Source organism: Macrobrachium rosenbergii, chromosome 26 (genome assembly GCF_040412425.1).
Source record: "Macrobrachium rosenbergii isolate ZJJX-2024 chromosome 26, ASM4041242v1, whole genome shotgun sequence".
Classification (NCBI taxonomy): Eukaryota; Metazoa; Arthropoda; class Malacostraca; order Decapoda; family Palaemonidae; genus Macrobrachium; species Macrobrachium rosenbergii.
Genome location: NC_089766.1, coordinates 51,944,277 through 51,971,320, shown reverse-complemented (window position 1 = coordinate 51,971,320; position 27,044 = coordinate 51,944,277). Strand labels below are relative to the sequence as shown.

General features: G+C 42.7%; 1 protein-coding gene across 4 annotated transcripts in view; it reads right to left on the bottom strand.

Moving 5' to 3' along the window:
• The window catches only part of LOC136853211 (zinc finger protein OZF-like), a 270,715-nt gene that overhangs the window by 42,928 nt on the left and 200,743 nt on the right, over window positions 1–27,044 (bottom strand). The window contains exon 1 of one of the 4 annotated variants that reach the window (XM_067128585.1): window positions 16,391–16,531. The exons of 1 other annotated variant lie outside the window; for it this stretch is intronic. The gene's annotated coding sequence lies outside the window, so the exon portion shown is untranslated. Of the gene's footprint in view, window positions 1–16,233; window positions 16,347–16,390; window positions 16,532–27,044 lie in introns of those variants that run through there. 2 more of the 4 variants (XM_067128586.1, XM_067128588.1) reach the window with 2 other exon arrangements.

Here is a 27,044-nt window from a genome sequence, read left to right as displayed (position 1 = left end):
GCAACAAATTCTGGCAAGTACAAAAACAAAATGTCCTTCCCCGAAAAGGATACCATCCTAGACACTGCCCAAATCTCTCCAATTCTTCTTGCTGTAGCCAGAGCAACTAAAAATAACACCTTCTTGATTAACTGCCTTAATGACAACGACTCAAAGGGTTTGAATGATGAGGATCTTAAGAAACTTAAAACAGCCACTAAATCCCACGAGAAGGCCCGAAGCAGAAAAACTGGACGCTCTATTTTAAGGGATCTTAATAGATCGTGTAAAATTCTGCTGGTCGAAAGCTCAGGTAGATGAAACCGGAATGTGCTACTGAGCATCGACCTATAACCAGCAATCGCAGAATAAGATAATTTCTTATTCTTTCTCAAAAACAAGAGGAAGCCTGCTACTTTCGCCACTGACGGACGTGAAATACTATGCCCATCTTTACGGCACCAGCTAAAGTACATCGCCCACCTGGCCTAGTAAAGTTTCCTAGTTGATCTTCTCAGACAGAAAGACAGTTGGTGAGCCACTGCCTTTGAGAGTCCTGAATGACAGGCTGCTCACTGGACAGTCTCCACGCAGCTAGCTTCAGCACGCGGAGGCTCCAATGGAAGTAATGGAAATGCTGGTGTCTGAGATCTTTCCTCTCTGGAAGGAATACTGGGACTTTTGTCAATCTCTCCAGAAGGTCCAGAAACCAAGGTCTTCGGGGCCAGAAGGGGCATATCAAAGTCATCTGTGTGTTGACGCTGTTTCTGAGTTTGCTCAGAACTTCCTGGATCAACCCGAAAGGAGGGAATGCATACACTTGCATGTTGTTCCGGGAGTGTAGCATTGCATCCATCCAGCAGGGCATGGGGTCCGCTACTGAGGAGAAGTAGACCGGAAGACAGAAATTTAACCTGGTGGTGAAGAGGTCCACTGTTGCTGGCCATCTCTTCAGCAGAAGTTGCACTTCCTCTTGAACTAGAGTCCACTCGCCCCCAAGAACTTCCTGCGAACGACTCAAAGCGCCTGCCAAGACACTGAGTTTCCCCGACACAAATTGAGGGATGAGAGAAACTCTGCGGTTCTCACCAACGATGAACTCTTTGTGCTACGCCATTTAACGCTTGCGATTTTGTTCCCCCCTTTCTTGAGATATGACACAGCCGTAACATTGTCGCAAAACAGCGCTACAGTCTTCTTGCTCACTTGATCTGAGAAGCAACTTAGAGCCTCCTCTACTGCTCTCAACTCTCTGAAATTTATGAAATCCTCTCGATCCAGATCCCTCCAAAGGCCTTGGGCCTGAGATTCCTCCAGGGTTTCACGCCAACCCCAATCTGAGGCATCTGACTACAGACGAAAATCTGGCAGAGGGGAGTCCAATCTTACGCCGATGGTCAGATGATGTTTTTCTGACCACCACCTAAGATCCTTCAGGCAAGAATCGTCCCACTATGAACGCGTTCTCTTCCCGAAAGTCCCAGCAATTCCTGAGACACACCTGCAGAGAACGCATCCAGACATGAGACCCTGGAACAAGAAGAGAGGGGAAGACATTCGACCCAGCAAGCTTTTCCACGGGCTCACTAAAATTAAGTCTTTACTTGCACTGGCATTAGGGCGCTTTTGTCTAAATTGACTCAAATTCCTAGAGTTTGACACAGGTTCAGTAGGAAATCCCTTGCCTGCAACACCCCGTCCATAGACGAAGCCTGAACCAACCAATCGTCGAGATATCTTCTCATCCGAAAACCCCGACGATGCATTATGTCTGAAATCAGAGACATTACCCTTGTGAAAACTTGAGGTGCTGCGGTCAGACCAAAGCAGAGGACTTTGAACTGGAATATTCCAGTTGGACCTCTTGAAGGAACTTCAGAAGATTTCCTTTGAATCAAAACCTGGAGATATGCATCCTCGATCCACTGAAATCATCCAATCATCTCTACAGAACTGACTGAAGTCTGGCTGAAGTTTCCATGGAAACACATCGATCACTTTCAACCGGTTGAGACCCGAGAGATCTATAATGGGTCTCCAAGATCCTCCTTTGCCCATGAAGATCCAGGTGTAAAAACTGGAGAAGGGGAGCAGGCTCTAATGCTCCCTTATCTAAAAGGGCTTGGATCTATGATTTTCTCCAAAGGGCTTGGATCTTGCTGCCAGCTATTCCCTTGATGGCGGATGGGAATGACTGGGAAGATAAACTGGGAGTCTGATAGGGAGGTCGAGAATGAAATTGGTATCCTTCCCTCAACACTTCCACTACCCAACTTTATAAAATGCACCTCACTCCTTTCAGATGTTCCAGAAAGGAGCAAAGGCAACCTCCTGCAGATAGGCGAAGGGAACGCTCCTACTTCCAAAACCCTTCTTGACCGATCTTTTCAGTCCCGAGGCAGAAGTTGAAATCTTGGAGGCAAAAACCTCCAAAAGATCTTATGGGGACTTGGAACTAGAACACTTAGTGAGATGACATTCTGGACCCTTTAGGAGATCTGGAACTCTGAGCTGCTACCGAATCATAGCTTGTTGTGATCTACTTATGTCAAAGAGACAAAGTTTATCATAGAAGAGACACCCTGTCCCTGAAAGGACTGTTGCTGAGCACCAAGGGAGCCCTCAACAGAACCCTCTTATGAATCTCCGGATAATGAGGTGGCAAATGATTCAAAAAGAAATCCCTCCTCTTCTTCCCAAAGAACGTTGTACAGCCCGCAAAAATGTTTGCTGGTAAGCCAACCCCATGGAAACTTAAGTGATTAGGTTATCAAACAACACTGGAACAGAAGGAGTACTGTATATCCATCCAGTTTATGGAACCCCATTAACCCAGACAACATCCACATAGAGTGATATTTTTATTCCTAGTAAACCTTGGTATCAAGCCAAATAAACTAGGGGAGTTATCACCTAGTTATATCAAATATGAATTATTCTGTTCATTTTACTTCAAAATATTAAAAATAAATTCAAGACTTCAATTTATCCAACAAACAAAAATGACATTTTTATGATAAAATAGTTTTACACTAACTTAAAAAGGAATTACTTAGCTTGAGTTTCTTGAACGGCAGTTAGAATTCTGAATTCCAGTAAGACATGCGATTCTTTGTTTATATAGGTGGCTATGGTGCAAACTCCTCAGGGCAATTAAGAATAAAACACAGCCAACACGACAATTTGTTTATGCAAAAAGAGTCCATGTGTGGGGAGGAGGGTGGGCTCCATCCAGATTAACTGGGTAAGTATATATAAAACTTTCATTTAATCATAAAAAAATGACATTTTATTCTAAAATAATGTTTAACACATACTTACCTGTTAGTTACATATAGCTTTAGTCTTTGACGTCACGGCAAAATTTCAAAACGCGGCAGCGCCAGTCCGAATATCGGGTGATCGCCCTTACCTGCCCTCTGTCGGGGTACTAGGAACTATTCCAACATGCTTCAGAATAATTTGCCTACCTGTCCCCGTGGGGAGGAGGGTGGGCTTTCGTATATGTAACTAACAGGTAAGTATGTGTTAAACATTATTTTAGAATAAAAATGTCATTTTAACACATACAACTTACCTGTTAGTTACATATAGCTGATTGACACCTTTAGGAGGTGGGGCAATGACAGCTAAAAAGAGTTGTTGGAAACATTAAGGTTATTAATGTAGAAAATTTCTTAGTTCCTCACCTGCTAAGGTAGCTGATTCCACAGTTACTGCCTCAGTAACCTGCTATCCTTAGAGCAACCGGGTATAATGACCTGGTCGCAGATTGCTTAAGCTGGGTATCAGTCACCTAGGACATGGCCGTGACAATACCACAAGTATGCCCCTGCTCAGGCGCAGCACAAACATCATGAATTACAAAAAGGGGTCACCCAACACCAAAGAAAAAGCATAACCATAAAAACCAAAACCAACTGTGGGGTAAAACTAACCAACACTTACCCTCACAGACAACCGTAAAAACCTTCACACTCCAAAAACAAGTAAGTAAAGGTAGGTTAATCCTCCTTTACCCCTTTACCATTACCGTGCCAGATACAACAAAGGGCCCTAACGTGCTGCACTCATCAAACACTGTCTGCACTTGCGAGAGATAATGCAAAGCAAATACAGACTTACATCTCAGTAGGTTGCTTGCACAATATCTTGAAGGGAGAGGTTCCTTTTATAAGCGAGAGAAGTAGAGATAGCCCTCACTTCGTGAGCCTTCACTTTACACATTTTCAAATCATTCTCTGAAATATTGGAGTGAGCTTCAGAAATCAGATCTCTAATAAAAAGGACATGGCATTCTTGGACATTGGTCTAAGAGGGTTCCTGACCGAACACCATAAGGAATCTGAAGGACCCTAATATCTTTAGTCCTTCATAAAAATAATATTTCAAGGCTCTGACTGGGCAGAGGAACCTCTCCTGCTCCTTACCTACCAATTCCGACAGACTCGGAATCTCAAAAGAGCGAGGCCACGCCACGGAGTGCGAAGGGTCTCGTTCTTGGCCATAAAAAACAGTTTGAAAGAACAAATTGCTTTTGAAGCAGAGAATCCTACTCTCTTATCCAAGGCGTGGATCTCACTGATTCTCTTAGCTGTAGCTAACAAAACTAAAAGAGGTTTTCCTCGTAAGATCTCTTAAAGAAGCAGAATCCATAGGTTCAAATTTCTCAGACATAAGCCACTTCAGGACTACATCAAGATTCCACGAAACAACTTTAGCATCTGACCTCTTAGAGGTACCGAAGGATTTAATAAGGTCCGTTATATCTTGGTTATTAGAGATATCCAAACCTCTGTGACGAAAAACAGTAGCCAGCATGCTACGATAACCTTTAAGTGTGGATACAGAAAGGTTCTTATTCCCGAGGAACAAAAGAAAATCCGCAATCTGCGTCACGAGGTTCTGGAAGAGGAAATGTCATGATCTTTGCACCATGAACGAAACATATTCCACTTGGACTCATAGACCTTGATCGAAGATGGTCTTCTGGCTCTAGCGATGGATTGAGCCGCTTTCTTGAAAATCCTTTGCTTCTGAGTAGACGTTCGATAGTCTGAACGCAGTTAGCCGCAGACTTGACAGGTTTTCGTGAAATCTCCTGAAGTGGGGCTGTCTGAGTAAATCTACTCTGTTTGGAAGGCTCCTCGGGAAGTCGATCAAGAGATCCATGAGAACTGGGAACCAATCCCTGGAAGGCCAGAAGGGGGCTATCAACGTCATCCTGGTGTTGGAGTGGTGCTGAAATTTCCTCAACACCGCACCTAACATCTTGAACGGCGGGAAGGCGTAAAGGTCCAGACCCGACCAATTCAGTAGCATTGCGTCCGTCTGGAAGGCTGCTTGGTCCGGGACAGGAGAGCAGAAGATTGGGAGCCTGTTCGACTTGTTCGTTGCGAACAGGTCTACCAGAGGTTGACCCCAAAGTCTCCACAGCGACTTGCACACTTCTTCGTGCAAAATCCACTCTGTGGACAGAACCTGGTGCTTCCTGCTCAAGGAGTCCGCTCTCACGTTGAGGGCTCCCTGAATGAATCTTGTTAGGAGCAGAATCTTGTGCTTCTCTGCCCACAAAAGGAGGTCTCTTGCTACCTCGCTGAGGAGTAAGAATGAGTGCCCCCTGTTTTTTTATGTAAGACAACGCTGTGGTGCTGTCTGAATGAACCAGAACTGTTTGTCCCTGTACGAATGGTAGGGAGTGTACGAGACTCAGGTGGATTGCTTTCAACTCCTTCTTGTTGATGTGCCATTCTTTTCTGTCGCATTCCACAAACCTGAAATTTCTTTTTTACCCCAACGTCGCTCCCCATCCTACTTCTGACGAGTCTGCAAACAGTTAAGTGGTTGGGTTCGACGGAAAAGAGAGACCTTTCTCTAATTTTCTTCGATCTAACCACCACCTTAGATCCTCCTTGATACGGTCCGAGATTGGAAAGGAGAAGGAGTCTGGAAGCGTTTTCCTGTTCCATTGCTCCCTGAGGTAGAATTGAAGGGGCCTCATGTGAAGTCTCCCCAGGAGACAAACTTTTCTATTGACGCCAGAGTTCCCAGGAGGCTCATCCAAGCCTTTGCGGAACAGGTATCCATATCCAGAAAGTTCTGGACTTTTGAGACAGTCCGAGATTCTTTGATCTGACGGAAAAGCCAGAAAAGGAACTGTTTCCAGTCTCACTCCTAAATAGATCCTGGATTGTGAGGGGAGATAGGTGAGACTTCTTCCAATTGATTAGAAGTCCTAGCTTCTGTGTCAAGTCGAGAGTTACTTTCAAATCCTCCAAGCACTGAGACTGAGACTGGGAGCGAAGGAGCCAATCGTCTAGATAGAGAGAGATCTTTATTCCTCTGAGATGAAGAGCTTTGGCAACAGTGGACATAACTCTTGTGAATACTTGAGGGCTGTGGACAGACCCGAAGCACAGAGTCCTGAACTGATAAGTCTTCTCCTGGAAAACGGCGAAGAAACTTCCTGGGCGCGGGATGGATCGAATGTGAAAGTAAGCGTCCTGCAGATCTATTGAGACCATCAATCCCGGGACGAAGAGAATGAGGGCGGATTGCGTCGTCTCCATCGAGAAACTGGTTTTCTCCACGAAAAGGTTGAGAGAACTCACGTCCAGGACTGGTCTCCAGCCGCCTGAGGCCTTTGGAACAAGAAAAAGGCGGTTGTAAAAGCCTGGAGAGTTGACTTCTTCCACGATCTCTATCGCTCCTTTTAAAAGCATGGAGTCTACTTCCGCACTCAGAACCGAGCATTTTCTAAGTTGCTGGAATATGCTGTCAAAGCTAAAGGTTCTGTTGCAAGAGGGGCCTCTTGAGGAAGGGGATAGAATATCCTTCCTTTAGCACGGACGTGGTCACTGGTCCGCTCGATCTCCTCCCAAATTTGCCAGAACTGCTGAAGTCTGGCTCCTACTAGTGCATGGAGGACATGCAGATCACTTTTTAATTGAGGTTTGATAGCCTTGGAGACAAATCTTGCTTTGCCCCGAAACTAGATCCTGTACGGGTGAGGGGCCTGCCACGAAAGGGCCTATCTTGATTAACTAGAGGACGAGTTTGCGCTGGCAGAGAAGGTTGAGGAGCTTTTGGTTTCCGAGTGGATTGCGCCAAAAGGTCCTGTGTGGACTTCTGAGTAAGGGATTTCGACACTTCGGCCACAAGTTCTTGAGGGAAAAGGTACTTCTTATCCAGAGGTGCGAAAAGAAGAGCCGATCTTTGAGTCCTAGAAACTCCACGAGCGACAAAAGAGCACCAAAGTTGTCGCTTCTTAAGAACTCCTAACGTGAAGATGGAGGCTAACTCAGACGCACCGTCACGAATCCCTTTATCTAAGCAGGACATAACAGAAGAGAAATCATCGAAATGCGCTTCGAAAGACCAAAAGACTTTACCTTCCTACCCAAAGCGCCAATAGTCCAGTCCATAAAACTGATGACTTCCAAAACTCGGAAAACGTTCTTCAAAAGGTGGTCCAACTCTGAAGGAGAGAAGAAAATCCGAGCCGAGTTCATCGCAGAGAACGAGGTAGAATCAACGAGACTGGAGAAGTCTCCTGAGAGGAGGCAGAAGCTCCCAGAGAGAAAACTTCCCAGTGTCGTAGCAAGCCTTCGTCTTAGTAGAAAGCTTGGAAGGAGGGAAGCAGAAAGTGGTTTTCCCTGATCACGTTTGTCTTCCAACCAGGAGTTCATTTTCTTTAATACCTTTTTGGCTGAAATAGAAAGCACTAACTTCATAAAGGAAGAGGTAGGAGGCTTGAGTCTCTTGCGTACTGAGAGAGAGGAAGCCGGGCCGCAGGTGCAAAATCCTCAGGAAAATTATCAATAAAGAAGCGAAGAAGCTTCTTATAATCCAGCGAGAGGAGTCTGGTTCGTCTACAGGAAACTCTTCCACAACTTCTTCCTCAGACGAAATAGGAGAAAAACCTTCCGCTTGCACATACACATCTTGTGAAGGAGGAGTAGGAGCCTGAATAAGAGCTTGAGGAGGAGCCTGAGCCTGAGTAGGCGCCACAAGAGGAGCCTGAACTGGCGCCACAAGAGGAGCCTGAACTGGCGCCACAAGAGGAGCCTGAACTGGCGCCACAAAAGGAGCCTGGGATGGCGCCTCACCTGGCGCTACCTGGAGGCGCTTGAGCCTGAGAGAGCGCTAAATCTTGAGGGCGCCTGAGCCTGACTAGGCGTGCGAGCCTGATCCTGAGCCTGAACCAAAGGAGGATCAAGAGACACAGATCGAGGAGGAGCTTTGCATTTTGGGCTCCGAGAGCTCGAGACGAAGGAGGAGGCATCAAATACACTTCAGAAGGCTTTGCTGGAGAAGAACCAGGCCTTCGAGCCCACCAAGAATGCTTCCAATTTTCTTGTGCATCGCTCAAGAAAGTCATGAGTAGACGAGGATCCAACTGGGGAACGATGATCAGTAGAGCCAGGATCGTGATGAGGAAGAGGCGCCAGAAGCCACAAAGGCTTACGTGAAACCAAAGGAGAAACACCGAGAACGCTGGGCAATACCGAATGGGAAGTCTTATACCTCTTGCGACATGAGCCTTGCGCCTGGGAGAAGACTCTTCTGACGACGAAAATCTCTCCGGACTCTCCCAAAAACTACAGGAAGGCTGTGATAAGCGAAATGGCTTCTTCTTCTGAACCGCTGAAGGCGAAAGATTCCTGGACCTCTTCAATGGTCTAGACTCGTCGGAAATCTCCAGCCTCTGCGAGGCGAATCACTGGAGCTTGAAGAAAGACACTTCCTTGAGTCGCCTTTCCAACGGCGCTCTGAAACAGCCTGGGAAACAACAGGACTGTTCGAGGGGCGGCTGCTCGTGAGCAGACCCCACTCGCCTCCCCTTGGACTTTCAGCATGTCTTCTCCCAGGAGCAGGGAGCTTGACAGAGGCTTAGGTCTAGGAGAACGAGTAGGCCGAGCAACCACCTCCTCCACCACACTAACACTTTGCACTGCACTTAAATTATTCACAATATCTTGGAAAGAATCCATACGCTCATGAAGGGATTTCACATTAACGCCAATATCCTCCATGGTGCCCACAATAAGGTTAAATCTGGCGTCCATCTGGACTTGATACTCAGACACGTAACGGGTTCAGGGATATCAGAGTCAGGAATAGGAATATTAGTAGCCACGGGGATATTAATAGAAGTTTCCTGCATAGCTAAGGGAGATTCAGTTTCTGAGAGAGAGAAGAAGAACTTCTAGCTAAAGCTTTCCTGGCTCTATCTTTCTCAAGCTTCTTTACATACTTAGATAGAGCCTTCCAATCTTTTTCAGTCATACTGACACATTCATCACACTTCCTCTCATATGAACATTCCTGACCTCTACAAGCCACACAAATTGAATGAGGATCAAGACTAGCCTTGACCAACCTCGTCTTACAGCCTTTGCTGCATACCCTAAAGGTATAAGACCCAGAATCTGACATAATTATCAGAAAACCTGACTAAATAGGTGACAAAAATAACTGGCAAAGCCGCAAACCAACAAGAGAGTACTTCACCAAGTGAAAACAGCTCGATGTAGGCAGATACAATGAAATTTCGCTCGAGTACCGACAACAATGTCGCGTGGACGGCAAAATTATTCTGAAGCATGTTGGAATAGTTCCTAGTACCCGACAGAGGGCAGGTAAGGGCGATCACCCGATATTCGGACTGGCGCTGCCGCGCGTTTTGAAATTTTGCCGTGACGTCAAAGACTAAAGCTATATGTAACTAACAGGTAAGTTGTATGTGTTAAAATGTAATTTTTATACATGTAACTTACCCAGTAATTACTTAGCTGATTCCACACTGAAAGGAGGAGGGGAATCATGGACAAAATCTTACTTTAAAAATAATAAGTAGTTGTTCTTTACCTGATGAGAGAGCTGCTGCTGCTGGTAGATACTGCCCCTGGTGGTGCTCATCTCACCTGTAGCGGCGTGGCAGCATGGCCAGAAGCGCCTCTACTTAAGTGGGACACTTCGCAGCGAAGGAGTACTCCGATGGCTGGCAAAGTACAGTATAAGGTTAAGCTTTGCGCCAAAGGTGTACACCAGAAAGAGAGTTTTCAGAGTTAAATCCCTTAGAGAGGAAGAGTGCATTGGTTCACATCGAGGGTTGGAAAGCCAAAAGGACAACATCAAGATTCCAAGAGAAGGAAGCCTCTTTCTTGGACTTGGAGATATTAAAAGACTTAATCAGATCACTCTTGATTGTTTGAGATGTCTAGGCCTCTATGATGAAAAACAGAGCTTAAAACCCTTTATAACAAAGGATTTCAAATAGAAAAGAAGTCTGCTACAAAGTGATAGAAGTTTTCAAGGAAGAGACTTTATTTCTCCTTCACCTCCTTAGCGTGCCCACTTAGCTTGGTAGATTAAAAAACAATGATTAAATAGTCTGTAAAACAAGAGAGAGGATAGTCCTGATGAAACCTCCTGACATGGGGCTGTCTGAGAAGACTTGGAAATTCGGGAAGGAGTCTAAAAACCAGATTGATCAGGTCAGGAACCACTCCTTCTGCAGCCAGAAGGGTGCCACGAGAGTAATCTTTACATTTTGGTGAGCAAAACTCCTAACAGTTCCTCATTCCGGGGAACTCAACACCAGTTTTGCATCCGCCGCGAAGATCTGGAAAACAAAAACAGAGGAAGAGGACTGGAAGTTGCAAACAGGTCTATGCTCGGTTGACCCCATAGTTTCCAAAGGCTGGCACAGACTCAAAGATCTAACGTCCACTCCGTGGGTAGAATTTGCTTGCAACGGCTCAGCTCATCCGCCAGGACACTGCACTTGCCCTGTATGAACCGGGTGACTAATCGTGTCTGGTTCCGATCCGCCTAACATAGCAGATTTCTCACTACTTCGCAGAGAGAAAAGTGTGTGTCCCCCCCCGATGTTTTATGTATGCCAGGGCCATGGTATTGTCCACATGTACCACTACAGTCTTGCTGTGTACCTGCGTTGCAAAATGTTGCAGACCTAGATATGTAGTCTTCAACTCTCTCACGTTGATATGCAGCTCTTTTTCCTCTGATGACTACTTCTCCGAAAATTCCAGGTTCCCCAAGAGCGCTCCCCAACCTACATCCGATGCGTAGGAAAAGAAGTCTAGGTCGGGGCTCACCGAAGCAAGTGACTTCCCTTCTGAAAGTCTGTCTGCGGACCTCCACCACCGCAGATCCTCCTTTATCTCTGGGGTTATCGGAAAGACGTGGTGGTCCTGATGAACTTTTCGATCACAGCAAGCCCTTAAATAGAACTGGAGAGGTTTCATGTGGTCTTCCTAGTCTCACGAATTGTTCTAGAGAAGCCAACGTCCCCAAAAGACTCATCCACTGGGTGGCGGAGCATGAACGAAACGAGAGGAAGAGGTCTACTTCCCTCAGACAGTCTTCTACTCTCCTGGGTGACGGAAAAGCCTGAAAACTCAGTCCATCACAACTCCCGTTTAGTCCTAAATCCTGGGTCAAGAGAAGAGTCTTCTGTAAGTCCTTCATGCACTGTATCTTCATGGGTGAACAAATTAGCCAATCGTCTAGGTACAATGAGATACTCACTCCTGCTAATGGCAGCCAACCGGCCAAAGAAGCCAACACTCGAGTGAAAACTTGTGGGGCCGTAGAGAGACCGAAACAAAGAGCTCAAAATTGAAAAATCTGGTCCTCAAAAACGAAACATAGGTATTTCCTCGAATCCGGATGAATCAGAACATGGAAATAAGCGTCCTGCATGTCCAGGGAAATCATCCAATCCCCCTGATGGATGGAAGCCAGAACTGAGTGGATGGTTTCCATGTTGAATTTCATTTTCTCTACGAAGACGTTCAAGGCACTTACGTCGAGCACCGGTCTCCAACCTTCCGAAGCTTTGGGAACTACAAAAAGGCGATTGTAAAATCCTTTCGTGTTTGCCTTTCTCACCACTTCTATTGCCTTTTTGTTCAGAAGAGAGGACACTTCCTTCGACAAGGCCATATACTTCTCTAAGCCGATGGAGTAAGCTGTCAATACGACGGGAGTGTCGGTCAATGGCGGATTCTCCTTGGAGGGGATAGAGTATCCCTCCTTTAAAACTTTTACTACCCACTGATCCACTCCTCTTCTGCTCCATCTCTCCCAAAAGAGACGAAGCTTGGCCCCTACTGGAGCATGAAGGACTGAATCCTCACTTGCGAGAGGATGATCTTGCTGAAGATTTCTTGATCGCTCGGGAAGCAAATCTAACCAAACCTCGGGACCTGGGGCGCGCTCCCTGATTCCCTCCACGAAATGGCTTACGATGCTCGAGCGGAGATAATGGTTTAGCCGAGAATGCAGGTCGATCCTTCTGGCACTTTGTCGACTGAGTCAACAAATTCTGCGTTGACTTTTGGTGCAGGCTCACTGCAATCTCATTTATGGTGGACTGAGGAAACAAATGCTCTTCATCCAGAGGGGAAAACAGTAGAGCCAATTTCTGTGAGGCCGACACACCCTTCAATGTGAATGAGACCCAGAGTTCACACTTCTTTAAGACGCCCATGGCATACAGTGCAGCCACTTCATGTGAGCCATCTCTAACGACTTTATCTGCGCAAGACAAAATTATCCAGGTCTGCGAGAAAACTCAACACTTCGAAGGCCTTAAAAATACTCTTCAAAAGATGATCCATCTCCTGTTCTGAGAAGGTTTTTGGCAATGCGAGAGTCGATCTCCATGCCGAGTCAATGAGTGCAGAGAAGTCCCACTGGGAGGAGGCAGCCACTCCCAGGGAAGGAGCTACTCCCGTTGTGTACAACAAATACCTCATACGTGAGAGGCGAGAAGGAGGAACACTAAAACAAGCTCTCCCTTCTCGGAAAGCCAGTCCTCCACTTGGCGAAGAGCTTTCTTCGAAGATTTGGAGAGAACCATCTTTGGCAGTCGAGGCGAATCCACAGGCTGAGAGCTCATCAAATAACACGAACCTGGAAAGACGGAGAGCTCAGAGAGAAAAATTCTGGGAAATGCTGAAGAAGGCACTTGAGGAGTGACGCATACATATCCTGCTCCTCTTCTTCATCTGCCGAAGAGATCGGAGAAATCATTGCGACTAAATCAGGGGTAGCCTGAGCTGTAGGCTTCTGTAAAAGACTAAGTATGTTATCCAACTTGTGCTGCAACGGTTCAAGAGTGGGGTCCAACGTAGGAGAAGGCTTATCGGAAGCTGCAGGGCACTTGGAGACTTGAAGGGTTTCGAGCGCTATGGGAAGATCGGCAGCTTCAGGGCGCTCTGACGAAACAGAACATCCGACTACCTCAGGGCGCCTGACAGCGTCAGGGCATTTGGCCACATCAGGGCACCTGGCTGCAACAGGGTACTTGTCTGCTTCCTGGTGCTCAACAGGACGTTCCATCGATACTAAACGAGCTGAGGGAACAGGGCGCTTACTTGAAGACTGACGCTGCTCGCCCAAGAGGTGTATCGGGCTAGAACCTCGTTCCTGGCGCAGAGGAGAGGAGAAACGTTTCGGAGTGTCCCACTTGCTGCACAATAGCTGAGGACTAAAGGAGGGCTCCCTCAATCTCTTGCAAGGGAGATGCGGGGACTGATCTTTACCTGAGAATTGTCTCTTCAGCAGGCAAGATTCGTCAGGAAAACTACGAAGACGGCTCTTGCGAGGCGACGACTCCTCAGAACTTGAAAAAAGCCAATGAACTTCCGAGCCGTCTTTCCAGGGGCTCTCTCTAGTCGCAACCTGGGATGCAACAGTTTGGACTGAGGGGACCACTGCCCCTGGGCAGACCCCACTGACCTCCCTTGGGCTACCGGTATGCCTCCTCCCAGGTAGCGGGGAGTATGGAAGGGACCTGCGCCTAGGAGAATCAGCGGGACGAACAGCCGCCTCCTCCACTGACACTTCACCTTTTGCACTATTTTCAAATTTGTCCATCAGGACACGCATTGATGCCCCTAACTGGGCCACTATACTTACAACAAGATTTAATCGTTGCTCAAATTTATTCTCAAGGCTGGCAAAGCAATCAGGTTCGGAAGTGACGGAGCCAGGAGAAGGAGTAGGTGGTTTAGGATAATTAACTGATGTAGGTGGAGAAGGGTTAACAGTTCGAGAACTAACAGATATGTCAGCTGACTAGCTACTTTTCCTCTAGCTTTAGCGGCTGCTTTCCTCTTCCTATCTCTTTCTAGCTTTGTTAAATGACAATTTAAAGTCTTCCATTTCTGTTCCTCCCCAATCTCTGCATTCGTCACAAGTCAAATCAATTGAACAAACCTGACCTCTGCAACCGGAACACAGGGTGTGAGAGTCGTAGGTCGCTTTTTGTCATCCATGTATTGCAGCCCTTACTGCAATACCAGAAACTAGAACTACTAGTGTTGGACATTCCTAACTAGTCGAAAAAAATCAAATCCGTGAAAAGTCAAAAGGAAAAAATGCCGAAACAACTACAAATACTTCATCAAAGAAGAAAATATGAAGCAAATACGAATTCCAAAACTCTGAACTGCTGTAACAACACCAGGTGTTGACGTTACAAGTGGCAGAAACAAATTGTCATGTTGGTGATGTTGTTCCTCTTTCATACCCCGAAAGTGGGCGGGGCATACTCACCTATACAAACAAAAGAATCGCTACCGCGAGAATTCAGAATTCTAACTGCCGTTCAAGTAGAAACTCTTAGCTAAGTAATTACTGGGTAAGTTACATATATAAAAATAGTTTTGCTTAAAGATTAATTCTGGTTTGCACTGAGGAACAGTCCTAACTAAAAGACAATTCTTTGTATTTATGTAAGAACAAACATCTACCATCATTTGATATATCTTCCGTAGGCTGGGTTTGAGGTAGGCAGGTGCACGTCAGCAGAATATACAGTAGCCAAAGGGGGTGCGCTCACAGTAATCTAAAATGACAGAGGACTGAAACTGAAACACTTATCAACAGATAAAAAATCATTCTGGTTAACCCTTCAAGAGGTATACCCTATAACTAGAGATATGGCAATTGAAGCACTTCTGCCTTTCTCAACGCCGTATCTGTGCAAGGCTGGCTTCTCTGCTAGAAACACAATGAAAAGAAACATTAGATCACGGCTTCAAATACTGGAGGAGGACTGGAGTATATACTGTCAACCATTCGACCACAAACAAGGAACATCATGAGGTAACACTAAGCAAGTTTCATTTTATTTTTACTCATTAGCATTTCCATTTGAACAATATAGCATTTATGAAAGTGTCATACACAATTTCATGCAAGGAATCATTTTCAGTGACATGTTTCATATTACGTTAGAATAATATCTACATGAGTATATCTAAATATTTCTTATTGATCTTTTAAAATACATTTCCTCTTTCTAATGAGACTTGTTTCAATGGGTTGTAATTGAAATGATAAAAAAAGTATTTTAAAGTTTTAGATTTGCTGTCTTGACCATTTTATTGCTTAGCCAAGTCACCAATGACCTGAAAATAACCAGTCTAGGGTCTTGACACACTAGCAATGTGAAGTGCCTGCATTTTTTCGGTTAGCATTAGCCTAACGAGGTTACCTTGGTTATCAAAAAAAGCAGTCTGTGGTTAATATGCTTTATGTCAAGTTAAAATGTGATGTCCGGCAAATTGCACTGTGCTGCTTGCCAAAATAAACCCACATTCTGTAACAAAGTCCCGACTGATTAGCCTGTGGAAAGTCAGGTTAAGCTACAACCATGTATTTCATACTTGGCTGTAATTTATGATGCTCTAGGCTAGGTCAGGTTAGGCTGGGAGCAGTTCAATGCCAAGTCAGACAGGAAGCCGGATAAGAAGGAGCATCTTTGGTCAAGTTGGAACGGAACGGAATGTAGAATTTGGGCCGAAGGCCAAGCGCTGGAACGTATGAGGTCATTCTGTGCTGAGAGGGAAATTGAGATTAGAAAGGTTTGAAAGGCATAACAGGAGGAAAACCTCGCAGTTGCACTTTGCAACAATCGTTAGGAGCGGGTGGATAGCAAGATGGAAGACAGAGAATATGAATGGAGGTGCAGTAAATGGAATGAAAGGGGTTGCAGCTAGGGGTCCGAAGGGACGCCAAAAGACCCTTAAGTAATGCCTACAGTGAACTGCGTGGGGTGCACTGACGGCACTACCCCCTTATGGGGATACTCGATAATAGCTCCACCAATAAAATATGCATGTACTGGCCAATTGATCCTCTAGTTTTCATTGTTTCCTGCAGGAAAACCATATTTATGACTCAAAACTCAATTAAGGCTTTTTAACAACCTACCACGGAGACAAGCCCAGTTCCAGGACATACCCTGTCCTGGCCCTGAGGGGGCATTCTACTACCGAAATCCTGCTGGCAAAATATGGATTTTTTCCATCAGGTTATCAGACATCACCACATTTATTACGTCTAGCAACATCTTTCCGAACGTACTTACTTTCTGCAACACATAAAATGTTCTACAATTTGACAGCCGTTATCAATAACAAATGTTTGGTCTGTGTCGGCAGCCTTCTAGTGCGTTCTTCTTCTTCCCTCCGGGAATGTCATTATGTCACTCGCAATCTCGCAGAGAATATATAATTTAATATACCAAGTTAAAAAAGAAAAGAGATACTATGAAGAAGCATATTATAGACAAAAACAATAAGTACAGATAATAGTAAAGAAAGCATGTGAAGAATATGAAGAAAAGGTTAGGAAAGAGATAATGAATGACAAAAACAGACACAGGAAAACCTGGGAATACAGAGACATGCTGAGAGGTGAGGCCACCTCAGAAAAAGAATGGATCGGGATATACGACGAAAATAAGCAAGAGATTGAGGAAGGCTTGTAAAATTTTGGAAGAAAACATACCAAAAAGAAGAAAAATAATTGAGATATGGAATGAGAGCAAAAGGGAACAGTATAAACACGAGATGGAAGAGATAATGCAAAGACCAACGTCAAGATTAGGACAGCATCTGTTATACCATACATCATCAAGAAAACACTCGGATGGAGTGTACGACCCATGGAAGAAGTCAATATAACTGAAGATGTGAAAAATCAACTTGAGAAAATGAAATCAAATAAAGCACCAAGCCTGACGGGATAAAAACCAGCTCTGTTTAAACTGTTCTTGCAAAGCACCGACCTTAAAAGAGAATTGGTAAAATGTTTAGACAACATTCTGAGAGGCAGGAAAACACAGAACAGCTGGTTTAAGTAAAAAACAACACTTACACCAAATAAACAACACCCCACAGTCAAAGATCTTAGGTCAATAGAAAAACATGTTACAAATATAAGGAAAACACATGAACTGCAATCAGGCTTCACTATACAGAGAAGAGGCATTGATAATTTGTATATCTTAGAATATTGCACGCAAGAAACGTACAGAAGAAAAGACCCGTTATTTGTGGTATCAATAGTCTTCCAATAAGCATTTGACTCGGTTAACAAAAAAAAGCTCACAGAGGTCACAATGAAATATAGGCTACATGCAGAGATAATAAGTGCAATAGCAAAGATATATTCAAACGACACAACAAGTCTGTGCCTCAACAATGTTGAACAAAAAGAGCTAATTGTAACCAAGGGAATATGGCGGGGGTGCAATGGCCCAACCATATTCTTTCTGCTAATAACTTACTTGATAATCGAAAAATCATAAAGTACAACGAAAGGTTTCAGGAATAAAGTTATAAGGATAATGGCACTATTATATGCAGACGATGGATTATTCCCAGGACACGCCCTTGAGGAAATAACAAAAGCAATACAAACCCTTACTGAAATAACAAGCGAATGTGGCCTATGCAGAAAACATGCAGCACACAGAAGAAATAAAAATAATGAAGCAGATAAGGTGACTGGGTGTGTAAAGTCCCCGCTCAACGGGTTTTCTGTAGTGAACCTCCCGTTTTCTACGGTGCCTTTCCCACAAGGTTAGGTCACGCTAAATAGCCACATTTTTATCTATGTAAAAACGTATCTGTTACTGATTCATTTCTGCCTGTTTACGTTGTGCATGTGTCAGAACATTATTGTGTCAAATCTTGTAATTTTATCTTTACATGTTATTTGTATTGACCTGTCCTGTTTCACATAGAGAACAATTACCTCGGGTCACCTGTATCCTATTGCATGCCTTTGTGTGACGTCCACACGCCGCTTTATAAGCGGCCTGCCAGAAAAAGGCAAATATGGCTAATGCAGTCATTAGTCAAAGCTGTAGCAGGGTGAAAACGGGGAAACTGATCTGTAAAGGATTGGCGATGCCATCGTTCATGCATGCCATGGAAGTCACGAAACTGCAGGAAAGACATAAATGAATTACAGAGCAATAATCTGAAAGCACCGAGTTACACAGCAAGTTGTTAAAAGTTAAGTATACCTTAGTTTAACCAGACCACTGAGGAGCTGATTAACAGTTCTCCTAGGGCTGGCCCGAAGGATTAGACTTATTTTACGTGGCTAAAAACCAATTGGTTGCCTAGCAACGGGACCTACAGCTTATTGTGGAATCCGAACCACATTATGGCGAGAAATGAATATCTATCACCAGAAATAAATTCCTCTAATTCTTCATAGGCCGGCCGGAGAATCGAACGCGGGCCCAGCAGAGTGCTAGCTGATAACTATACCGACCCGTCCAACGAGGAACCAACAGAGTTGTGCTTTAAGATCCGAAATAGGGGCCTCTTCCTTCCTACCACACCAGGGATATGAAGAATAAACTATTCTATCTAAAACATACACTTGTGAGTGGTGGAAACAGGCTCCTATATGAGATAACCATGGACTGCTATGAAAATAAGTAACCCCTTGGATTCTGCAAATAAAAGAATGCTTGAAAGAACTAAACATAAACTTGAGTAAATTGAATCGCTTAAGGGTAAGCAGTTAAAAGAGAAATGATAAATAACTGGAACAAAAAATTATAGCAGAGAGAAATGAATGACAAGACAACCTTAAAAGTCTATATAAAATATAAAGAAAACATAAGAGAAGAAATCTGGTATGATAACACTGGAAAAACAGTGCTGGTCAGTAGGGCCAGACTAGGCACACTAGAATTGAAAGGTAGGAACAGGCTAAAAGGGGAAGACAGAAAATTTTTGTGCTGTGAAGAAAAAACTGAAAACTTAGAACATTTCTTACTCTACTCCCCAGCATATAGTGAGATGAGAAATAGATACAGAGTTGTGCAGCAGCAATATCAGGAAAATGAAGAGGAATTGATAGCTAATATACTTCCATTTACAGATCTGCTGAAGGGGAAATTGAAAATAGGAAAGAATTTATAAAAGATTTATGGCATTACAGAGACAAAGAACTTAAACAAACGCAAACAAAGGAAGAATAAAACGAGCATGGGAGCCGTTTCAAAGGCAAATCCCGCCTATTACTACTACTACCAATATGTAGGCTACAACATACGGCTTTGGGCTACAATATACACAGATCTCTCTCTCTCTCTCTCTCTCTCTCTCTCTCTCTCTCTCTCTCTCTGTCTCTCTCTCTCTCTCTCTCTCTCTCTCTCTCTCTCTCTCTCTCTATATATATATATATATATATATATATATATATATATATATATATATATATATATATATATATATATATATATTACTCGATTAGATTCCATCCTGTCTGATTGAAGTCTAACACGAGTTATATAAATATACAGTAAAGTTGTGTGGATATTTTGTGATACGTGTATGTATATATATACGTATATGTATATGGCCGATTTCGTTAGTGCGTCACTGTAGTCCTGATTCCTCGTCCGTCGCTGGTTCGATCCCACGGGACGGTGGACTTATTATCAACTTAAAAATTCCCCTTCGGTAACATATATGAAAATATATTATTTCCGAGGTAGAGTGAATTGGATATTAAAGGACGTTTGTAGCTTTCTGATTGTATATGAATCACGGTGATGTGATAAATAGTCATAATATGGCTACGTGCGACAAACGCACTACACGGTCAACATGGCAGAGGTGGGTGGATATCGTCTCCAAAACGCAAAACACCTGAGTTCGACGGGTGAGTTGACGGAGATGTTATTCACTTATACCTCTCTTGTGGCCGATTTCGTTAGTGCGTCACTGTAGTCCTGATTCCTCGTCCGTCGCTGGTTCGATCCCACGGGACGGTGGACTTATTATCAACTTAAAAATTCCCCTTCGGTAACATATATGAAAATATATTATTTCCGAGGTAGAGTGAATTGATATTAAAGGACGTTTGTAGCTTTCTGATTGTATATGAATCACGGTGATGTGATAAATAGTCATATATATATATATATATATATATATATATATATATACTTCAGTATTTTCATTGTTTACTTTATCCTTCCTTTTCTTGATTACCTTATCTATCCTTCTTTATACCTGTATACCTGACATTCAATTCTGTCGTGCAAGTGCATTCCAAGTAACTTTTGTTTCACTAAGTCTTCTCATTTCCATATACACTGCTTACTGCTTTTACAGTAATTACACACACACATTATATATATATATATATATATATATATATATATATATATATATATATATATAATATATATATATAGATAGATAGATAGATAGATAGATAGATAGATATACCTGTATATACTTGTGTGTGCATATATATATATATATATATATATATATATATATATATATATATATATATATATATATATATACTGTATATATATGTGTGTGTGGGGGCAGGGGGATGGGGTCTTGTCTAAAATCCAGTTGGCATCCTTGTAAATCAGCATTTACAAAGTTCCTTCCTCTCTCTCTCTCTCTCTCTCTCTCTCTCTCAATTCTAAATAGAACCTTCTAAATGGCATGTGTGAAGTTAAATCCCATTTACAAGAGTATAATTTATTCTACAATAAACAGCCTGAACAGGTTAATTATAGTAACCAAACAAAAATGAAGAACATTATTGAAAATGCAAGTAAAAAAACTACCCCCCCTGAAATCACTGCATCATGAAACAACACTAATAAGACCTTTCTCCCGTCTCTACCCCATCATCACAGTCTCTACATTGTTAAATCCCTTGTACCAGTCACAGTTGACCATATTCCCAAAACAGCCAATTCTAACAGAAGCACACAAGCGCCAATCTTGTCATACACGCCCATAGTCATAAATCACTGCAAAGAGGAGAATAATAAAAATCACTGGTACAAAAAGTCAAGTATATCTTAGTTTAACCAGACCACTGAGCTGATTAACAGCTCTCCTAGGGCTGGCCCGAAGGATTAGATTTATTTTACGTGGCTGAGAACCAACTGGTTACCTAGCAACGGGACCTACAGCTTGTGGAATCCAAACCACATTATACCGCGAAATGAATTTCTATCACCAGAAATAAATTCCTCTAATTCTTCATTGGCCGGTCGGAGAGTCGAATGCTGGGCCAACAGCGTGCTAGCTAGGAGCTCTACCCACCCTCCAATGAATAACTATCACCAGTACAAATAACAACAGTTATTAGTGATTAATGTCAATCTCCAAAACTCACCATTTAGGCAACAGTCTAAAACCAGGTGTCCAGGCCACCACTGCTCAGCTTCAAGCAGAATGAAAACATTACAACACGAAAGGCCTAATCACGAGGCACGTACAGGTAGCCTATGTATACAAGAACTTGCATGCCTCGATGCCCCACCTATAAACCAGTAAAAACCAGTTAAAACTAGGAATTCCTTCTAGAAGGTTCCAAAGAGAAATGCCGATGCCAGCTTCCAGTCCCATGACATCTCAGGTTGACGGATTCTTAATTAACTGTGCGCAGACGTACTTCCGGCTCCCACGCGACCATGACTCAAGCGTCTCCATGGGGATACAAAACGTTGAACTGGAAAACTTTCTATCATTCACTCTCTGCCCTAAATGACCTGTGTGTGGCACGTAATCTTACAATAGAGCTCGGCCCACCTATCCATGGGGCGACCCCACCCCAGGCACAACTAAACAATTATAAGTTTATTCTGCTACAGAATGTGTCAGCGACATCTCAACACTTGGGACTGGCTTCCATTTAAAACAGTAGTTATTTGTCCCCATTATAAATATAGTGAAACACATTAAAATTATAAAAAAAGTACACCATGCATCATGCACCTGAAAGCCACTAGTCCAAGAGTATTAGTCAATTTTGACCCAAAACCTGGACATAGCTGGTAACAAGCTGATTTTTTCAGGATAGATGCAGGAACATACATAGAATGACATACTAAAAGTCCCTGGTATCCCCTGTGCAACCTTTGAAATTCAAGCTGGCGTCCAAAATGGCTGTTATTTTCAATTTTTTCATAACTTTGTTTCTATACGAGATACAAACATAAACTTGGTGGCTATCCCTATGTTTTCAGGTATAAGAATTATAATAGAATAGGTATTTAGAAGATCAACAGCTAGTAAGTAGCATAATCCAAGATGGCGCCCAATATTACCACCTTTTTTTTGAATATTCTGAGCTTGAAAATACACATAGGCGTAGAAACCAAGGATGAAGAATAACGTAATTAGGAACAGTAGTCAGTAAGGAAATTGTAAAGTGTGATAATAGAAACTGAATGTATAATTACAGTATAATAATAAGATAATGTTATGCTCAGCATATTGCAAGTTTGCAATGTTCTGTGTTCTGGCTATACTGCTAGCGAAGAGGAAACACACCAAGCAGACAGTTGACGGTCTGCTCTCAGTTCTCCTTGTTTATTATATTTATTTTTGTGGCTAATACTCTAAGGGTAATAGAAAGAAAACGGTTTCATTCTGCGAACTTTTGATAAGGCATTAATAGTTATACGATATGGCTTAGTGTGTTTAAGAAACAGGAAAATAGTGACAACGTTACCTTGTGAATGTGAAACCATGAAAGTCATGGAATGGTGTGTGTTGGTGAAGGAAAGTTTGATTATTAATTTACCATGCTATTAACTGTTCTCATAGTGACCTAAAGTGACGTGTATAAAGTGTAGTGCTTCATGAAGTGGTTTTGTGTTCTCTTTCATCATTAAAATAACAAAACCCTTGGAGATTTTAACATTTCAGGAGAACACTGTAAAACATTCTCACTCAAACGCTGTCACTAGGTTACTGAAATCCAGGGCTGCCATTTGCCACCTCATTTTAATCTTTTTCTAGATCTGAAGCGTGCCTCCTCTGGATTTCACCAGGGGTGCCAGATTCTCATTATTACATATTGTATATTGTACAATAATTATCAACAAAATTATCGTACATGGTCAGTTTTTGCTCAAATTTGGTTTTTAGAGCTCATATTTTCTTATAATTCGTCTGTTTTCAGGTTTTTTCTGCTATTTGCTACTCAATTATAGAGGAAAACACTTTCGTATAGGCATAAATGCTATCATCCTAGAACCTTAATTATCGTAATGTATGATAGTTATCGTGCAAATGGCAACACTGGGTCACACTCGTACTTCATAACACTCTAATGAAAAGATGATAATTGATGGGGTCACCTCCACACACCATTTAATGACTTAAAAATAATGAAATAATCTCTTTATCCGATTAGGCCTAAGCGATTTTTTTGTGACTAGGCAGGTAAAAATGAAAAAATTCACTGACGTAGGCTAAGTCGTGCATATGAAGATGAGCTTTAGAGCATAGTCTCACATAAGAGGATGCATGCATGATATACTCTAAATAAAGAACAGTTTTGCTAAACTTCTTAAAATTTTTACTTTCTTTACATAATTTAACAGTTACTTGGTATTTGTTACCCAAGTACATGGTGATGTTTAAAACTCGGGAAAATTTGCCCTCCCAAATGAACTACAGCTTTGTACAACTATAATGATACATGTCTATTTTTAAACATACTGCTAAAAGAATATAAATGTAAATATCTACTTATAATTTCAGGCAACAGATATGTCTTGTAGTATATGCAAAGAGAGTTGTGAGGATAGCTCACCTAAAACTATAATAGTTGTGGAAAAAGGACGCCAAACTCTTGTGACTTCAAGCTTAGAGCGCAATGATGGCCTTCATAAAACCTTTGAAAGTGCACCACCACTGAGAATTCATGTCCAATGTAGGAAACAGTACACAAGGAGAAGCTCAATCACTTCAGCAAAGAGAAAATCTGAGTGTCACCAAGAAGAAGAAGACAATGCTCCTGAACTTCGGTCAAGTACCCTATATTTGACATCAAAAGTGATTGCTTTTTCTGTACAGAGCCTGTTACTCAGAATGCCAAACTTGCCAAACATAGAAAAAGGGCAGTAAGTAATGTAGAAACCTTGGAATTCCAGACCAAAATCTTAAAACTTGCAAAAGAAAGGCAAGACAAGTGGGGTAGTGATGTGACACAACGTATTCAACATGTTTATGACCTAGTTGCAGCTGAAGCTAAATACCATAGACAGTGTGCTCAATTGTTTTATAAAATTAAGGAATGAGGAAAATCAAAATGAGAATCAGAGGGAAGAAGCATTCTCTAAGCTCTGTCAGTTTCTTGATGACAATGATGAGTGCCAGTATTCTCTTCAGGAACTATCAGAATGGATGGACAAATACTTGGATGGAAATGAAGGCTACTCTAATAAACAACTTAATCGTAAACTCAAGGAGCATTATGGTGAAGAAATTGTCATAACCAGCCTTGCTGGAAAATCAAAGGTTGTGAGCTGAGACTCTGCACACAGAATCCTCCATGAGAAATGGATAACTGATAAAGTGATTGATACTAAGAGCCAGAGTGATCGTATCATAGATATGGCTGCTTCAATCATTCTGAATGATATCAGGTTGACAATTTATGACTGTGATGAATATGCAAGCATGGAAGCAACTGACAATGGAGCAACAATGATACCCAATTCTTGCAGCGCTTCCTCCACAAATTAGTTGATCATAAGGGCAAAAGTCAGACAGTTTCAAATAGGAAATGCATCTCCATATCACATGCAATAATTTCTGCCTGTAGACCCAGATCCTTTGTTTCACCCATACTTCTGGGAATTGCTGTCTACATACACCGTAAATATGCATCCCGTGAGATCATAGACATCTTGAACAGTGTGAGTTTTGCTGATGACTACAAAGAGGTTCAGAGATTTGAACATGCCTTAATAGCTGGAAGTGAACCATCCTACCATTTGGATGGTTTCACACAATTTGTTTTTGACAATGCAGATTTTAATGTTGCTACTGTCAATGGACATAATACTTTTCATAGTATGGGTGGTATAGCATGTATAACTCCTCCTGGGATCAAAGACACTTCAGCAATAAAACGTAAAGTAAAAGTGCCATCTGCAGAAATAGTTGGTGCCTTTGGACAGATTCCTATTAGAACATTTAGCAAACCTGCTGTTCCTGGTTTAGCATCTATTGTGGTGGAGCCTCTGGAAGCTTCTGAAGAGAATCTCAATCTTTTCCAGTCTGCAGCGTCACTAGATTTCCTCTGGGTTGTTGGTTATGTTCTTGAATTACCCCCTTTTCCATAATGGAGTGGTTTCATGAAAGTGGCCAGTAATTGTGAAGAGTATAAGACATCAAGAATAGAAACTCTGCCTTTCATCAATCTGGATCCCTCTAATCCCACCACTATCTACACAGCCCTATGTTTTGCGCAAGAGCAATGCGAAAAGCATGGCTTAGTAATTTGTCCAGTCACCTTTGATCAACCACTTACATCAAGGCGGCAGAAATAGTAGCTTCTTCAGAAAACCTTAACAAAATTATAGTCAGGCTTGGTGGATTTCACCTCCTCATGTCTTATCAAGGCAGCATTGGGTATATCATGACAGGCAGTGGACTAGCAGAACTTTGGGAAACAGTATATGCTAAGGGATGTGTCATGCACATGCTGTCTGGTCATGCCTTTTCTTGTTCTCTCCGTGCCCACATCTTTACTTCAGCTGCCCTACTTGTTGTCTTGATGAGTGCACCAGGGGCTTTGGATAGTATTGACAAGGATCGCATACAATATCTTCACAAAGCACTTCTTGACCATGACAAGGAAGCCCTGCAGTATCTGAAGAGGAATGTATCCAGCATCTGCATAAGATCATTTCTCAACTATTGGACCAGGCAGCCAGCCAAAGCAGAACAGGAAAACTTTGGGTGCAATATATTCGGCAAGTGGCTCTTCTGCAGCATTTTATCAGAGCAGAAAGGACAGGAAACTGGAAAATGCATCTCGATTGTGTGAGGGAAATGATTCCCACTTCCATGCAGCAGGGCATCTTAATTATGCCAAATCTGCTCGGTTGTACTTGCAACAAATGGAAAGACTAGACGAAACCATACCAGATGAAGAATACCGACTATTTACGGAGAAAGGTTACTTCACTATACGTCGTTGTGATTCTTTTTGGGGCGGCAACTTCTCTGATCAAACAATTGAGCAGTTCTTAATGAAATCACTGAAATGCTCTGGAGGAATGACTCACGGCCGAGGCATCACAGACAGTACTTTGACAAAGTGGGTGCATGCACTTCCTCTCTGTGCTCCTATATGTGATGCACTGGAACAGTTCACAGGTATTCATACTGGTACATCAGAACAACATAAAGACCTTCGCCAAAGTAGTATCACAAGAGATAACAAGGATCTCCATATCTTTATAGGATGGCTGCAAGCTCATCCACCTTTGCTGGATACAATCCAGATCGTTTAGTGTCTGTGGCCACAGGAATTGTCGCTGATACATCTGTGAATTGTGATAGTGCTGTAGATGTTGGTTGTAAGGCAGCATCTGAAATGTCAGGGAAGAAGTTTACAAATATCATTCTACACCGCAATGACAAGGTGACTCCAATTGGTGCAAAGGATAGGACAGTTAAAATCAGGGGACAGCAGGTTGATGTTAATCCAACTCAATTATTTAATCGGATAACATGCATCCTGAATAACAGCTCAGAAATGGAAACTTTCTTATCCTATGAACTTGCTCCTCAACCACCTTCCCTCTTTAAAGATGGTATAATGCGCAAGCCAGCTAAGAAGGCCCTGGGTGATGTCCTAAAATCATTTAGTGAGAATGCTAATTTGCCAGAGAATGGACTCTTTGTCTTGGATGGTGGTCATCTGCT